The sequence below is a fragment of the Zonotrichia leucophrys genome, chromosome 12 (assembly GCF_028769735.1).
Source record: "Zonotrichia leucophrys gambelii isolate GWCS_2022_RI chromosome 12, RI_Zleu_2.0, whole genome shotgun sequence".
Taxonomy (NCBI): Eukaryota; Metazoa; Chordata; class Aves; order Passeriformes; family Passerellidae; genus Zonotrichia; species Zonotrichia leucophrys.
In genome coordinates this window covers 7,555,875-7,573,815 of record NC_088182.1, presented here as the reverse complement: position 1 = coordinate 7,573,815, position 17,941 = coordinate 7,555,875, and the positions used below count along the sequence as shown (strand labels likewise).

The window sequence follows — 17,941 nt, the reverse complement described above, 5'->3', positions numbered from 1 at the left end:
TGCATATAAATTACATCCTTAAGCAGCACTTGAGTGATTTTCTGGAAATGTTTTCAACTCTCCTCTGAACTTTTAAGGGTCATCTCTGTAGCCTTTCTATCTAAGGGAGGCTATTGGCACTGGAATGATTTATTGAAGAGGTATGTTGCTCTGCAGTGTAAAAATAATGTCAAGCCTCACTGAGAACCTGAGTATCAAGCTGCTGTTTTTGTAAAGCCGGGAAAGCAAGTGGGTTTAATTCAACTGAACCCTGAATTAATGTTTCATAAGTGTGTGTTCCCACCCATTCCTGTCTCTTTACCCTGCCCAGTTGTGAGAGGAGTGGGACTGTGGGATGATAATATTTTCAGGCTAATTAATGGGATGAGTGGTTTCATTTGTGAAGCATTAGGAACCCTTTGTCCCTGTTGCAGAGATACAAAGATTGGCACTTGACCTGCCGTAGTAAGGGCTGGTGGGTATTGCGTACTCATGGAGCCCTTGTGGTTGCAAAGAAGGGTGATAAACATTTGAAAAACACAAATCCTTTAAAAATATCCAAGCCTTGGCCAGCAGTAACTCTATCACCAGAGGAGTCTTTGCTGCCCTGAGTATTAGACTTTCCATCTTCCTCCATCTCCATCCTGCCTGTTTTCTTCCAGCAGTACTTGTCAAGTTTAACTTAAACCAGTCTGCTCTGGCCATGGCTGAAGTGAACCCTCTCCCCTGCATCTCTGTGAATGTTGTCTCATTCCATGTTTTTCTGGAGGGTTCCAGCCTTGCAGGCACGTGCACAGCTGCTGAGAGCTCAGCTGTGGGGACCAGGAGGGCACAGGCAGGCTGGGTGCCACGTCCCATCACCCCAGTGTGCCTGCACTGAGCTCTCTGATGCTGGCCCACGCTGCTTTTTTTAGCTTGATGTAAATTAAAGCATTCAGGTCAACATCTAAGGTGTGCTGCTGGAGGAAAGTGGAGGAGGAGCTGTTCCACGTGGGGTTCTTGATTTCTGACTCTCTTGAGAGGTTTTCTGAGCTGTCTTGGTGCATAAATTTCGCCAGAAATGAACAAAAGAGGAACCGTCCCTGCAGCTGAATGCCTGAAGGTGATGAGTGTTGGCATGTGACGACAGTTTCTGTTGCTTTCCTTATGAGGAATAGTGAAACAAATGTTTCCTATGTGTCCCAGCTCCCCATAATAGGCTCAGAGCTAGAGCTGAGGTGACAAAAGTCCCTTAAATGCTGATCATTTGCTTTTGCTCTGTGCTGGGTTGGACCTCCCAGGGCCCCTCTGCTGTATTTCACATCATCTGGTCCTTGAGCCCTGGGGCCCATCCTGTGTGTCAAGCTCCTGGACAAACAAAGCACTAAATGGATGGGCTCAGAATGAAGAAGAGAAAGTGGTGTGATTGGCTTTGTGTTTGTGTGAACGCATTGCCCAAGTACAGAAATAAGGTTTACCCAGAGGTAGCACAGCAGTGAAGTCACGGAGAGTTGAGATCACTTCGTGTTCAGTTTTACATGCTGTCTGTTCCTCATGAGCTGTGGTGGTGTGGCTCAGGCTGCTGAGCTCAGGCTGCTGCTGGAGCCTTCTGTGGCCCCTTGGGGTATGAAAATTCATTTCACATGCCAGATGCTAGTCTGCTCCTACCCAGAGGTGACGTGAACTTTTCAGACAGATTCCAACTTGGAAGCTTCTGTGGCACTTCAGATCGTGTATATTTTAATTTATATTTCTGTTGCTGGGGACGTGAAATTGAGACCACTTATCTTCATGATACATTATTAGCATATGCTGATCTCTGAGGAGGGGGATCTGCTCTGTGAAGGTGTTTGCAGAGAATTGGATGTGACTTTTGTAGGGAAGGGCTCAGTGCACGTAGCTCAGTTACTGCTTATGTTGCTGCTTATGTTGCACAAGGGCTCCCCAGATGCCTGAGGGACATAATTGCTCTCAGTGCAAACACAGAAAAATTACCTCGACCTTAAATTTGTGCAAGTCATCTGAGAGGTGGCTTGGTGTTCAATGCATCGATGGCTGAAGCAGAGTGCAGTGAGGGGAAGACTATGAGCTGGAGAAGGCACTAAGAGCTTCCTTTTCCCTGCTAAAACACCAGAGCTGTGCAGCTTTGTGTGCAGTTTAGTGCTTCATATTCCTGTGAAAAGTCTCCAGTGCCTAAGAAGCTCTGAGCTTATTTCATGGCCTCCAGTTGTGCTGTGTGCCACTGTTCCCTGTGCTGATGCGTGTGCATCACTAAACCAGTGGCTGTGCTGTATCTGTAAGGTCGCCCCTCAGTTTGGGTCAGAGTTACCCAGCAAATTTGAGAGTTTGTGGAGAGTTGGTAGCCCAGATGCAGTAGAAGGCTCAAACACATAAGCCTATTTCTTTAGGAAATTAGGCTAATCCATGATGGGCCCCTATTCAAAATGGCCAGTGCTCCCAAGAAGCTTTTCAGAACACGAGCCAGTAAAGTTGTACTTCTGTGAGGAGACCCCTGTGAGTGTGGCAGATGGGTTCTGAAGGCTGAAAAATGTCTGGGTGGTTCAAGTGATCAAAATATTAGTCATAATTCTACCCTGTTGTGCTAAGTGAAGTATAACTGTTCAAAGGAAAAAGTCCAAGTGCAGCCTTTCCATTTGATGCCCTGATCAGACGTGCCAATGGAGGAGGTCTGCACAGGAGCCCTTGGAAGAGGGATTTGTAGGCAACCATCTGTTTGGCATTAGCAGAAGACCTTAAATGAGGGAAGGTGTTGTGGTGTGGCACCTGAGCTCATCATTCAGCATTGCAGCTTATGATTTCAGTATGAACAGTATGGTAAACATTTTCAGCTTTTCCCCCCAAAGTACTATTGGAAACTGTAATAAAAAGTAACTGCTGGGAAAGTAGTTTTGCTGAGTTATGCTATTTCTGAAAATGCATAATGCTCCATAGGCTTTTAAGTGATACTGGGCATATTTAACATTCTTTGATGTTAATTTCCTGGCATATGGACATCTCTACTTATTAAAATAAATAAGTACTTTCAAATTTAATGAAATGATGGAGGAAATGGCCTTTTTTCACATTCACGTCCGCTTCACTGGATAATTTAATGTTTTAAAATGTAAGTTCATATTAAAGTTTAAAATTCAAGTATTGGTTTTTGAAATTCTGTAATAAAAAGGTTTTGCTGTGGGAGAGCTGTATGAATTACTGAGCATGATAACACGATTAGGAAAGTCTAGCTGGTGATTTCTCTGGTACAAAATGGGAGCTGTAAATCTTCCCCCAGTAGGACCTTTAGCACTGGTCTGCTGGTGGGAAGTTTGGGTCCTGATGACTGATCCATTCCTGGGGCATTGCTCTGAAGGTACAGCTGTGGAAAATGTCTCCTACATCGTTGACCTTTCCCTCCCCTCACACACACACATTTTACTCTCTCTTGGAGCTGATGCTTTAAGCTTCTCAGGGCAGTGATGAGAACTTGTTACTAGTGGCTCCCAAAAAGATCTTGCTGTTTTCTTTTATACTAACCATGTATATTTGCTTCCAATGTGTTTGCATCTAATGGGAATTATTTTCTTTATAGTTGTTACAGTGTTATTATTAAGTACAGGAGATGCACTTTGGTCCTCTCTCCTGTGCTGAGGGAGAGCAAGAATTCCCTGGAGAATAAGTAATGTTCAATGTAATTGACTGGATATAAATATTTGAGTCCTAAATATTTAATGGGAATCATTGTGTTTGAATGTAGCAATGTGCAGTTGATGGAAGTTTGCTCTGTGTCTTGCATGTCTTGAGAGACTGCTCACGTGCTGTGTTGAAGCCAAGGGTGGCTTTATTTCATTTCAAGGCAGACTAGAAACTGAAGAACTTATTTTCAGGAGAAAAATGGCAAGAGACCCAAATGAAAAACCTACTCAGCTGAAGCAGAGGTGACAAAGTTCACTGTGATTATATTGATTTTAAATTACTGTGTAGAGCTGGGACCAGCCTGTGTCTAGTCCTGCTCATGATGAGAAGAAGAAAAGAAAAAGGCATGAATACTCTCCCCTCTGCTTCCAAATATTTTGTTACCAGTATGAAAATCTGAGAGCAATCTTGTCCTCCTGACATTCCCAACAGGCAAAATAAAGGTGTTCCAGCATCCTCAGTGGAGCTGAAAGGGGATAAGAGGCACAGTGAGATCAAAACCTGTTTTTTCTCCCTCAGCAGCCTAGCCCTGTGCCCTGGCTCCTGAAGGGAGGACCACTCTGTGCCCTGTTCAGTGTGGAACAGATGCCTCCAGTCTGTGTGTGCCCCCAGCTCTGCCAGAGATGACGTTAATAGGAAACAGAGCATGTCTTGAGTTTGATGCACTTTTGGTGAAAAGAACTGCAACTGCCTATGCCACAAATTAAAACTGAGCTGGAATTAATAGCAATTAACAGCATCTATATTCATCTGCTAGAAGTTTTACAGAAGAGTCATTACTGTTTAACTTTATGTAGTTTGCATCTGTTTCACTGTCAACGAGAAAATTATCCAGTCATTTAGAGTTAACCATTTATTTTAGGCCAGTCATGTGTTTTAGTATCTAATGTCTCTTTGGGGAACAAGAATTTAGAGCAAATAAAGCTAATTGTAGTGAAAAATGGATATATTATTATCAGTAGTATATATATTATTGTAATGAAACTCTTAGCTGCCACAAGACTGAAGGAGCACAGGGGTCTGTGCTGTACCTGCAGTAAATCCAGGGCAATTCTGATGGGAGATGTTGACCCTCCTTGTTTGGTGTGATGGAGAGAACGCCTGAGGCACTTGGGTAGGGAAGAGGACTATTTCTGTTCCTTCCCCATGGTTTTTCAGCAGTCTGCCATGGTGTGCATTCCTGGGCCCGTGCCAAGCAGAGATGCGGCCTCCAAGTGCGACTTTATTACTTCAGTTGTAGATGATTAATTTTGTACCAAACCGTATGGGCCTGATTAACCCAGAACACTGCAATAATGCTGTTTTAAAGATCTTTAGTGCATCCATTACTTCTGTTTCCAGTCTGCTTTTTCACTAGAAAAAAACTCTTGTTTCTTACCATTGAGTTTTGAAGTAGGGTCTGGTCCATAAAAATCACACTGAGCTGACAGTGGCTTGTTATGTTTAACATTCTTTTCATTGAGGGAATGTCCAAGATGTCCTTATTTGTAGCACCTTTGTAAGGCCAGAGGTTATTGCTCCCTCCATCACTGTAAGGAAGAAAAGAAAACCATTGTCTGTCCTGAGCCATCCAGGAGGCTCAGAAAGCAGAGACTGGGATCCAAACCAAGGTTTGTAGATGTGCTTCATCCCTTTTGAGACACAGCCCACTCTGTGTGTGGCAGTACAGCACACCTGTCTGAGGTGCAGGTGTGTTATTCTCTGACTGGAAGGCTCCAGCTCTCTGGGGCAGGTTATTCTCGCAGTGCAGGAGGGTGCTGCCTGCCTGTGAGTGTTGGGTCTATGTAAGTGGAAGACTTGGGGTGGTTCTGCAGGCAAGGCAGGATGCTTTTGCCATTCACAACTGTCTCAGCTTTTTTACTAAGATGTTTCAATATCTTTGGGGTGTGCTTGTTGGTTTTATATGTTTTCAATTTTAAGCTGAAAAGTATTTTGTAGCTCCACTGTAGAAGCGCAGGTTAAATAATCTATCCATATTTTGCAAGTCACTGAACTTTAATACCTTTATCTAAAAGCATTTTGGGGGCACTGCTTGGCTCTTAGAAACCTGCTGTGTTTGTTAAATCACTCTTTGTTTTGTATAGTTGAAGCCTTTAGAAAATAAAAATAACTATCTCCTATTGTCCCTGGAAAAGCCTTGTACCCTTATCAACATCCTCCGGCTTGGCTGGGGACAGCAAATCCACCCCCTCGTGCCAATGGCCATGTATGGACACAGCCTTGTATCATTTCTGTGGGACTGTGACTTCTGTGACCTCTTGCTGGTGGAGAATTTGCCTGAATAAACCCTATGATAATGTGCTGCTGGCAGAATTTACCCACACTGGGGAGCAGTGATGCTGTGGAGCAGGGAGCAGCCATTCAGACTCTTGCACTTGGTAAAAGAGGCATTTTCTGCCAAATCTGGAAGAATAAAAACAGTGTTTGTGGGAGTCACTTGTGTTTCCCAGCTGTGGCAGCTCTGCTTTCTGCTTCTCTTCAGACCAGGTCAGTGCAGCTGAAGCTGGAGGTGATTATCTCATTGGTCTCATTATCTCTTCTCATCACTCCTCAATTTTCTTGCCTTCACACATCTTTCTTCCTTGAACATCCATGCTAAGACAGAGCTCTTCAGCCACTTAGACTGCCCAGTCTCTCCCACAAGCACTTTTTGATAATTGTGCCCTGTCTCCATAGGACTTGCTTTCACAAAAGGATCTGTTGCTGTCTTTTTTAGACTCCAGATCACATTATCTTGATGCATACAAGTTGTCTTCTTAAATGAAAGGGAAATTACTTTTAATCAATGAAAATATAAATGCCATTCCTGTATGGTTTTAAACCCAAAATGCTGGAAACAGTCGGAGTGCACCCTGCCAGCCAGTGCTTCTGAGAGGTGTTCCTCAAGCAAGCTGCATGCCCAGGGGCTGACAGGAAAAGCTTGCTTCTTAAAATAAACCAGTTCCTAAAAGTCAGGTTTTGGCTCCCTGGAAGCCTATATTTTTGCAGCCACCTGTCCTGGCTGCTTCCTGGTGTGATTTAAAGCTGTGCAATCTGCCACTGTGTGCTGCTAGAGATTGCTGTACAGGAGGCTGGGCTGCAACCACGTCAGGATGTGCTCTAGGAGTATTTCACTGCCTCCTCTACCTGGAGGTGGGCAAAAACCCAGACCCCTGAGCTGAAACTCCACATGGTTTGTATGAAGCTGTTAAGGCTGTAGACTTCAATGGCAGAGAAGTTGAACTGCCAGAAACTGGGTCCATCTTCTCTGAGAAAAAGGAGAGATAAAGGAAAAAGCACTTCCCGCAGGCAACTTCCGTAAGGGGAATTTTACTACATGCAGACCTCCAGACAAGGATTTTGATTCATGAGATAACTGTTATCTTTAAAATAGTGAAGGTTGGATTCAGGAGAAGGCTGCTGTTAGATTGATCAGTGTTGATGGGGTTGATATAGGTATAATGTGGAATTGCTGCAGTGGATGGAAGCCACAGACAGAGCCAGCAGAGGCACATTGGGTTGGTTGTGTGCTCATATTGTCTCTTGGGGCACAGGGGACATGAACAAACCTATGTGAATGTGGCATGAGGTTTTCTGTGTTTGCTCTGATTAAGAACTAAATACCTTTTCTTTTTATATATATCTAGGAAATACGTTATCAATTAATTTAAATGAAATTCCTCCTTTGATAGTCAGTTTCTCTCCTCATATTTAGTCATTCCTGTTGGCTTTTTTTACTGAGTATGTATCTTACAGCAAAGCCAACTGATGGAAAAGAGGAATATATATTCCACAGCATTAAAATAGATTGAGAGTTTTGTCTTCAATGGCTTAAGAAGGCAATTTCAAGAACTTGCAGTATAAATAAATTCTGCAGACTTAAAACTTTTTCTTTGCTTGTTTAGTTCAAAATGATACCAGTATCTCCTACAGAAATTGATAATACAGAAGAAATGGACTTCATTTTCAGGGAGATGAATTAGGATTAAAAAAATGCTACTGGAAGGGGGAATTTGGGAGAAATCTTAATAGAAATCTCCAATTAGTTGAATGGCTGGTTATCTGTGACAAGACATAATATTTACTAGACACTGCAAGCTGCATGTATACTTAGAAAGAAAAATTTAAAATAATATTCAAGTTTGTGTACTGTGGGTTGTAATATGTGGGTGATCTTTGCAAGGCTTTATGGCTTAAATAAGGTTTTGTGAAAATATTGGGAGAAACCTATTAGTGGATTTTAAGATTATGAAAACGACTGTGTTAGGATACCTTGTTAAAATCTTGGTCAAACAGCCATCTTATTACACTTGGCTGTAGTTTGATAAGCAAGGCCAGCAGAATGAGGATCTTTTATTTTTGTCAGTAAAGGCAGTTCTATAAAATAAGGAGGAAGAAAATCTATCCCTTTCAGCACATAAATAGTGGAACTAACTGAAAGCTAGATGGTAAATGCTATGAAGTGTGAACTCCTAAATTCCTTTCATCAAATACTTTGAGTTTAAAAAAAATAATATATAAGTCCCACTGGAAGTAATTTTATGAAAATCAGAAATCCTGTTCTTAGTCCTGGAGATGGTTTCAATCTTGCAGTGATTAGTCATAGGTGTGAGGATTGGGTGAAGTGTCATTAGCTTGTTTTTAATTGCAAGGGATTTTATCATGTAGAATGTCTGTAAGAGACTGTAAATGCAGAAGAGAGAAACAAGATAACTCTTGAAACTCAGTGCTACATGTGAAGTGAGCTGCTTTGTCCATCTCTGACAGTTTTCCAAGTAATCTGCAAATCATGTGTTGGTTTTCAGCAACATTTCCTCCTGTCCATATTGTAGTGCGATAATAATTTGGGGTTTTGTGTGTTTCTGCATCTTGGGTTTTGTTTTTCAGTAGAGGTGGAGCCCCATGGTGGCTTCCATGCTGCTGCTTGATGATGATGATAATGTTTTCTCTGGTGAAAATGCAGGACATCCAGGCCTTTGAACTGATGTGGAGTAAAACTATGGGATGGAAATGAGCCCAAGCTGCATCTTGTTTCATTGTTGAGGTTTATTTCCCTGCTGAATTTTGAATGTGCCTGCTTCCCACAGCTTTGGGGTGTGAGTGTCCTGGGAGGTGCTCCTGCAAAGGGCTCAGGTCACTGCCTAAATCATTGCATCAGCTGTACAAACCCAAAGATGAGGCAGAAAGGAGTGAGAATTATTTTTATGGGTTTCTTTTTCCCAATAAGAGAAGAAAATGAGGTTGTTGACATGATGGCCAATGACTAATTATCACCTGTTGCTCCCACAAGAGCTGAACAGGGGATTAGCATTCCCTGTGCTCCCCCTGCTACTCCTGCCCTAAATTGGAATTTTTTTCAAACCATGCTTCAGATGAAAATGCAACAGTCTGGCATGAATGAACACCGATATAGATCTGTCTAAGCTCCTTTCTCACTTCAAACTCAGTGATAGTTAAGACAGGATTATAAAGGAGCAAGAAAATTCAGCTCAGAAGTCTTGAAATCAAAGCAGCTCAGTAAAACGAAGGTATTCTCAAACCTTTGTGCCAATTAACACTGGGCTGTGACAGCAGAGTCTCTTTTACCTCATAAAAATTCTAACTTGTGCTTATTTGGGTGGGTGGATTTAAGCAGGGGAACCTATAAGGCTTACTTTTGATTAGCTTTCCCCAGGCACCGGGTCAGATCAAGCACTACTTGACAGTTGGATTTTTATCACTTCAAAGAAGAAAATATTTAGCATGATATAGAGATTAGATGCCCATGCTGGTGCTGTTAACTGTGCTGAGGACACTTTTTTCAGCCAAATACACGTCCCAGATGAGACATTTCTTGCTACCCATCAGAAGCATTTAAATTTGAAAAAATTTCTACAGATTTTGCTTCAAATCCTACCTACAGGGAATCAATTCCAGAGCTCAATTTTTGCAGTCACTTCAACAATCATGAAATTTGATTCATATCAGTAATTCTGTAAAACTATACCTGGTGATTATGAATTACACTGCATATATCCTCTTAATATAAATGTCAGGACGCTGACATCCAACTGTGCATGAAATAAATAAGTATAAATATTGTTGTAATCTTCTTCAAGCTTATTTAAATATTTATTCAACCCAAGTAACATCATTACTTATACAGTAGGTGTTTTTATAGTGGACCATTTCCATTTTGAAATTCAATTAATCATGGTATGGTGTAATTATTTTTTTTTATTTTATTCATTCCAGGGAGAGAAATAATTGGCTGCTTTTGCAAGATGTAGCTGCTTTAAAGAAAAAAATTCCAAAATCAAATAAGAACATTTTCCAACTACCTGGGATCCCCTGAGAGTAATTACGTTACAATATACAGAGTTCACTCCGTGCACAGCTGAAATGTGGTCAGCCAATTCCACAGTGAAATGAAAGAACCATTTAACAATGCTTAAGAACAGCACAGAACAGATCAGTACATGGAGTGAGAAATATTAAACTTCACTAAAAGTTTTAGGCGTTTAGAATGTCATTACTAAAATGGAAATTGTCAGGCTCCTGGGATTAATACCTCTGTACTTACAAAAATTGCTGTAATGTCAATGACCACAAGTAGTCATGACCTTGGTTCTATTTGGAGGGATTTTAAAGGTCTCCCATTGACCTTAAAAACCTAATTTCCAACATTTTAGGTAAGCCCATTATTGCAAAGATAGGAACACAGGAGGATCCATGCTGGAGCAGCAATTAGGAGCCTGAGTTCAGTGTTACTGCCCAGCTGTGGCCAGTGGTTTGTGCTGGTGAATTCTTGATGAAATAGGAGCAGTTGCTACCTGGCTGCAAATCCCCCGTGTGCTGCTGCTTTGTGCAGTGCTGGGGCTGCCAGTGCGGTTGGCAGAGAGAAGGAGCTGTTGCCATGGGAATTTTTGAAAGCTGTCATTGTTTCCCCCTTTGCCAGCAATTGTGGAGAAACAGGAGCCACTGGAGCAGACTCTTCCTGGGGTGGAAGTGCTCAGCCGTGCCGAGATGCCTGGCAGATGTGGAGGTTGGGACAAGCAGGGGGAGGCTGCTTTTCCCTGCCCAAACCTCTGCAGAGCTCACAAGTGACAGGGCACATTTGGAAATTCATGAGCACCGGGGTTATTGGGCAGTCTTGTTCTTTTCCCAGGGCTTGTGCTTCTCCAGCAGTCTCCAGGAGGAGGCTTTCAAAGGAGTTCTCTATTGCTATAGAAATAGGAAAATGTGAAAATGAAAAACTCTTTTGTAAAGGTCAGCCTGAGAGCAGGGTGCTGGGTTGACATTTATGTCTTTCAGAAGTTCCTCTGAGTTGTTGCTTTGTTACACATGATGAAGAAACTTACTTAGAGGGCACTAGGCAATTTTGGTTTATTGTTTTGTTTACTTGTCATTTTTTTTTTTGGTTCTAGCACCTGTTCAATACCTCTCTGGGCAATACTATTATAGGCAGCTGCTCTTGTGGTGCAAACCCAGATTTCCTGGCAAAATTCTCTTTCAGTCTAACACTTCACAAGCTTTTCCCAAGCCAGAGATGAATGAATACTCTTGGAAAGTCTGCTAAGATTCTTTAGCCTGCTATTTTCTGTGCTGTCTAAGAATTTAATCCAATAACCATTTCTAGTGTCTGTGTCAGACTTTTGGATCAGACCCAAAGCATGCCAAAAAAAAAAAAAGTTTTAGATATGTATAAGAAACATTCTTCTGTGGCAACGGGATATTGGAGCTATGTTTGAGTGTATCCTCCTATTTTGTTGTGTTTCTTACATCTGCTCAGATAAGTTTGGGTGTATTCTCCTAATTTTTTTGTGTGCCCCTTAGCTCAAAAGAGATGGAAATACAACACTAATTTTTTTCCCTTGCTTGTCACCTTTAGTCTCCTAAGAGAGTAATGGTTTGACTTCTCTCTTTGTGCTCCCACTTTTCACTTCTTTCCCCTTTCACTTTTTTACCAGTTTGCTCACTAGCACTAGACAGTGTAGTGAGGCATGGAAGTGATTCCCCAGTATTTTTATTTAAAGCCTGCAAACTTCTTGCAGGTCTTTATGACCCTATTTATCAGGCTGCAAGTGGGTGTCATCACCAAGCTGTTTGCTAGATGGTTAATACCTTGCTTTTGTCCCATTTTCTGTGACTTCGTGTCTGGATGGAAGTTTTGGGCTTGCTATCAACACATCTAACATGTGAATTCAGAAACCAAAAAGAAATCTGAACCTGTGTTTCCTTATGCTGCTGCCTTCTTTCTTACCTACAAAGTATTTGTGGCAATGAAGTTAAGCAGATGAAGAGCCTTATCTTTCGTTAATCCATGAGAAAAGGCAGAGCTCTGCTTATGAAAACTTTTGCTCTTGGTGAGGAAATCAGCGCCTGATCTGCTAATTTTATTTGTGTACTTTGTTACCCATTTACTTTCTCCCAAGTGAAAGATGACTTCTTCATTGAGGGTTGTTTTCCCTCAGTTATCAGAGCACAGAATAAAGCAGCTGTTTGTATTGATTTCTTTTACACTGTAAGGATCATTTAGGATGCAGGAGACCAAAAACTTCACACGCACCACAAGAAATCATGTGAGTCTAATGATGCCGTTTAACAGACAGTGTTTTTCTTTGCATAAATTAAGACCCCTCAGAAAAAATTTATAAAAATTGAAAGAAGCTGTGTTTTCTGAGGATGATGAAACAAAGGAGTGAATTGAGGAAGACAGTTTATTGGCTTTAAGAGCTGATAAATCTTCAGCTGAGTAAGAAATTTATGCTACCAGACAGTGAAGTTCAAGAATTGCTATTTTCTCAGTTGAGATGGAGTTCCTCTGTTTATGCATAAGCATTAAGTAGAAGATGATTTTTTAGTCTAGATTCCTGTAGTTCCAGGGCATTGACTTCTGACTCCTGAGAGAAGACATTGCAGAGGAGGCAGTGTCTCAATTCAAAGAGCTTTTCAGAAAGCAGGTAGGAAGAATTCATATTTCTAATACAGACACACAAAATACATGTTAAAAAGGTTGATTAAAGTGGCTACCCACATAAACGTGACAGCTAGAGCTCTGTTGTGCCTACAGCCTGAATTTTTAATGGGAAATCCCTTTCTTGAGTTCAAGTTCTCTTTTGTTGTAGGTGTAATTGACTGCTGTTTCCATTGGTTTTGGTTCCCCTCTTCACTGGGCTGTCTAGGATTTCAAGAGGTTTCCCACTGCTGTCACAGGCAGCACCTTCTTTACAAGACAGTCCTCAAAATCTCTTTTCTTAGCCTGTCATTCAGAGCAAAGTTAGACTGATTGAGGGATTTCTTTTTAATAATAACATCCCAGAATCCCATCCCTTATCCTTCTGGCATCAATTAGCTCTCTGTTAACTAGGGGATGCTGTTACTTTCAGTACATCTTAAGAACTTGTAAAAAGATAATGGTTAACCTAAATGCCAATAGGACTTTAGCAAAGGCTTGTTTAGAGCTCAAAGGTTTCAGCAGCAATCAATTTGATAAAATATTGGCTTCTGTTCCCATGTGGAGATATTTCAGTCCTTTCAGGCACTCTTTTTTGAATGGAGGGAAATAGTCATCAGATCTATGGTCAGTAGAAGATGCTGACCCAGCCACAAGCAGTTGTGGCTTGTTCCCTGTAGTTTGCATATTTGAATCCTTTTTATTCTGCAAATGAAACAGAAGCAAAAATTTTGTGTAAATCTCTCTTGGTGTTCAGCTGCTCATCAGAGCATTCTGTGCCACATGTTTCAATTCAAGAGCATACAATTTTATTTTATTTTTTTACTAAGGTTTCACTGTTTAAATCCTTGACAGATGAAGGTGCTGGCTGTATTCAGCATGTTTTAAAACCTGGCAAAAAGTGTCTCTAATTGGCATCTGAATGTTGGTGCCCACCTCCTGCACAGCCTGTTAGGGATGGCTCCACGCTGCCGTGACAGCCTGCTGTTATTATACAATTACCTGCAGTGGCCTGCACAGCTAGGAGGGCTTGGGCAGCCAAGGGGGTGTGTATATCTGTATTTAAGTGCCACATCCCCTGCATTAAGTGGTGATGCTGCTGCTCCTTTTCCCTTTCACCCTCCTGTTGCAGCTGAACACTTCCCTGCTGTGCCCTGCAAGCAGCTGGAATTGCTCCAGGGGGGTCTGACGTTGGTTTGGCTTTTTCACTTTAAATTCATGTGTTGTAGTTTGAAAGATAAAATATCCTGCTCTAGCTAACTGCCAAAAGAGTGTATCACTTGCTGTAAGAAATCACTTGTCTGCCTTTTAATTTGCCCTAGGTGAGGAGTGAGAGTGCTGAGATATGGTACCAGGCTGGGCACTTGCTAGAAGATTTGAGGGAAGGAAACTGAAGGAGAAGGCTTTTTTCAGCTTCCTATTCTTCCTTCAGATTGCCAGTAACATGTTGGGAAATCATTTCATTTAATCTTGCCCTTTTGCACTTAATGTAGTTTCTTCTTTTGTTTGGGACTCGCTCCTGAGAGCAGCAGTACCCACACATTGGGGGTTTTTCAGTGGGGAGGAGTGAAATGGTCATGGAGCCCATATTCCTGTGTTTGGCAGCACAGCTGAGCTTTCTGACCCACAGTCAGGGATCAGGAGGAGAAGGAAGCACAGGAACCAATCACTCACCTTACATCTCTCTCTGCTTGACTACTCAGGGTCAGGCTGTGACCACACTGCAGAGTCCTTCCAGATTTTTAATAGCACACACATTTTTGCAAATTCTACTAATACATCATAGTTTGTTTTGACTAAAACATTGTCAGGAAAATTTACCATCATAGTGTCTATTTCTGTGATGTGACAGAGAAGAGTTTAATAGTTTGAAAATGAATGAATTTAAAATTGGATATTTGAAGGTCAGAACTTACAGTGATAACTCAGCTAATGTAATATTCATACCTTGGTCTAAAATAGTGCTGTATATCAATATGTTGTCCCTGTCTGCCATGATTATCTAGGGTAGAAAGACATTTGTGTACTGACAAATATCTAAGGGAGAAAGAGACAGGGTGTTACACTAACAGTGGGCAGGGAAATTCAGGAGTGAGTGAGGTACCTGGAAGGATTCATAGGCCACAAACCATTTGTCTCTTCTGACTAAAGCAAACTGTATTGTGTATGCATTAACCACTGTCAATACTTGCCACAGCAGAATTACCTGGGCCATCCTTCAGCTGGTTCTGTGCTCCAGATTAATGACTTGTTTTTTTAAAAAGCACTAAACTGGGAAGGGGGAAAATGTCTGATGTGTTTCTAGCAAGCCTAGCTCTCAAATCAACAATGTGGCCTAGGAACTGAAAATTATTCCTTCTTCTCCAATACAGATGGACAAAATCAAACAGGATGCATGAGATATGGATAGACTAACACCAAACACCAGCCTAATACAGGTCTGCATTCAGTCTGGCCCAGGCCTGAGAAGCAAAAGTTCATGCAGGGATGTCTTTTTTAATTTTTGACATTTTCAAGTTTTACAAGGGTTGTGCTGGAAAGGATTTCTTGGGCACTGCTTCACTGCCTGCTATCTCCTACTCTCATCTCAGATTGCCTGGCTAGGGAATTTTTCAATATGTTCAAAATCTTGGTTATCCTTTGTCATCCTAAAGTTAAGATGTGATATATTTCATGAATTGTTACCCATTGCTTGAATAAGAATGATCTGCCTCCTTAGCTTGAAGAAAAGCAGCATACCCTGCCCTAAAGAGGCATAAGATGAGATACAGGACAGGGTCAGTATGGATCCCATGATTTCCAGACAGAGAATGAGGAGGAACTGCTTTTACTTGGAGAACAATATAAAAAAAAAAATAAATCAGCATTTATCTACTAACTCCAGTGAATTGCTGACCGAGTAGACTTACCTTGAATTAATTATAAACACTCAGCCTGCAGCTGGCCAAATGAACCTTCTGTGTGCATTTATTCTGTTCTGCTCCAAAAAGAGCTCATGGTCCTTTACTTGGTATCACAAGCAAAGGTCTGAACTGCTGAGCTGAAGTCTCTTGGGAGAGAAATGGAGTGTTTTGCTGAGTTGGATGTGGTGGGATCAGGATTTGATCTCTGTGTGCTTCTAAATATTCAGGGCAAAAGTTGAACTTGTGCTAAAGGTTTTCTTTGTTGGGTGTTGGGGTTTCTGTTTGTTTGAACTTGGGATGACTTGAGGTTTCTTTAAAATCCCGTTTCTGTGTGCCATTCTTACAGGTATATTGCCAGCCACGTTAGTGAGGTCATTGCCAGGCTGGAAACATGACACCTCTGCTACCTGCAAAAAAGGGTAGAGTCTGTAAGAGCTAATCCACTCCCTGAATAGATGATTTATTTTTCCTGACTTTTGAAAGAACGCTTTTTACGTGAACATATGACAGAGGATCTTCTGCAAAGGAGGGGAGGCAGTTACATGCAGAATGAGAACTGGAAAAAAATAAATCTTCAAACATGTTAGACAAACCAATTTATAAATACAAGTGTTCTTCCTCTGTTCCTGTTACCAGGTTTCTCAAGAGTCAAGAAAATTAATCAAAAGTAAGCCTCATTAAGAGGATATTTAAATAGATATAGGTTTTTTTTTAATGCACTTTGTATTTTGCACAGTTTTCTGATTTATAAGCCCTTTTAACTCCTGAAATGGGAGAAAACTCATTGTGATACTTGACAGGTGGTTGCAATAGTGATCAAAAGCTGATCATCTGTAATTGTGCAGCAAAGGGGGGGTGGGTGTGCTTTCATGCCATCATACTACCATGGAGTATTTGTATGAATATTTTTGGAAAAAAATATTTTTATGTGCTGTGTTTTAGGTACAACTAGAGTAATATGGTTCTTTCTTTTTGAAAAGGTTGCAGTCAGCTACTTGAAAAACAACATTTAAATTTATAATAATCTCTAGGGGTTTATCTTCTGGATTTATAGAAACAGACCTTTCTGTCTTAAAAGCTTGTTTCTTATGCAACAAAGACAGAATTCAGATAAAAACAACAGATTTATTAAAGTGTACTTTGCAAATACTGGTAGCCAACAGAGAAAGAAGAAATCAGACACTTTCCCCCAGGTTCTCTGGTTTGCCAGGGTATCCTGTCCACCCTTTTACTCCAAGCCATGGGAAAGCTGTGTATGTGATTTTGGGTGGCTTGATGTTCTGTTTGCCTTGGTTGGAAGCTCAGACTGAAGCTGCTGTCATCTCCCTCTTTGTTCACTTGGTCTTGAATGGTCCCCAGATGTGCATCCAGGGCTTGGGAAGTTGTACCAATAACTCAAATGTGAGGTTCATCACACTCAAGGCAAGGAAAGATGGGTCCCAGAGAGAGCAGCTGTCTGCCCTGTGACAACAGGAGATGCTAACTCCAGCCCAACAGGGAAAAGTTCACTGCAAGAAGGAAACCTGTTGCAGAATGATCTGTTTGTTGGGGATGAGCCATTTGTCGGTGAGGGAAAACTCAGACACTCAATATGAGTGTTCAGCAAGTTCCGTTTATTGAAGAGAACATCTGACACTTAGACAGCAAGTAATAAACTTATGAATATTCTGCAAGCTAAGCAATCTATTAGTTAAAGTATACTATTAACTCCTCTTCATTCTTTCAGGCCTACGTTCCCGATTTCCCACGTCTCTCTGTCTACTTGTTATCATACTTAGCTAGGCCCAAAGACACGCTATCTTGCAAGTGCAAGACTTAGAATTAGCCACAGCTTTGTACTTTTCCAGTCTCTAGTCAGCTAAAATCCCAGCAGAAACCCTTAGAATAAGGTCATTTATTTTCCCACTTGCTCTGAGGAATGAGAGTTCAAGCTCCATCTTCAGTGGGATCTGTGTGATGTGGCCCTGTTGGAAGGAGCTCAGCAGTGTCCCCCCTGTGTGACCAGCCTGGGGGGGCTGTCCCAGAGCCTTTCTGGTGCTCCAGAGGGATCCCCACAGCCCTGGAGACTCCCACTGGCAGAGGAGCACATCCCACCCTCCACAGCCCTCCTCCCATGCCCAGTGCCATCCCCTGCCTGCAGTGCAGGCTGAGTGTCCTGGCCCTGGGAGCCCCCCCAGGCTGGCACTGTGTGTGACATGCTGAAAACATCCTCTGTGGCTCATGCTTCTCCTCTCTGTCACCAACCCAGGTATGCATAAATAAATAAATAACTAAACAAGCAACTCGAAAAACAATTTTGTGAATTTATTGTTGGCAGCTGCATTAGAGGGAGTGTAGCAAAGTGGGAGATAGTACTTTTAAGCTCCTAATGGATTTTTAGAAAAGTTCTTTCTGTTTTTTTTTAACTGCAGGCTGGGAAGTCACTGCTGCAAAATGTATTTGAGAGGCATGAGATAGAACAGATAATTTTCTA

At 41.6% G+C, this 17,941-nt stretch overlaps 1 protein-coding gene across 2 annotated transcripts in view; it reads left to right on the top strand.

Moving 5' to 3' along the window:
• PTPRG (protein tyrosine phosphatase receptor type G) overlaps positions 1 to 17,941 on the top strand; it is a 387,800-nt gene that overhangs the window by 94,780 nt on the left and 275,079 nt on the right. The gene's annotated exons all lie outside the window — the stretch shown is intronic.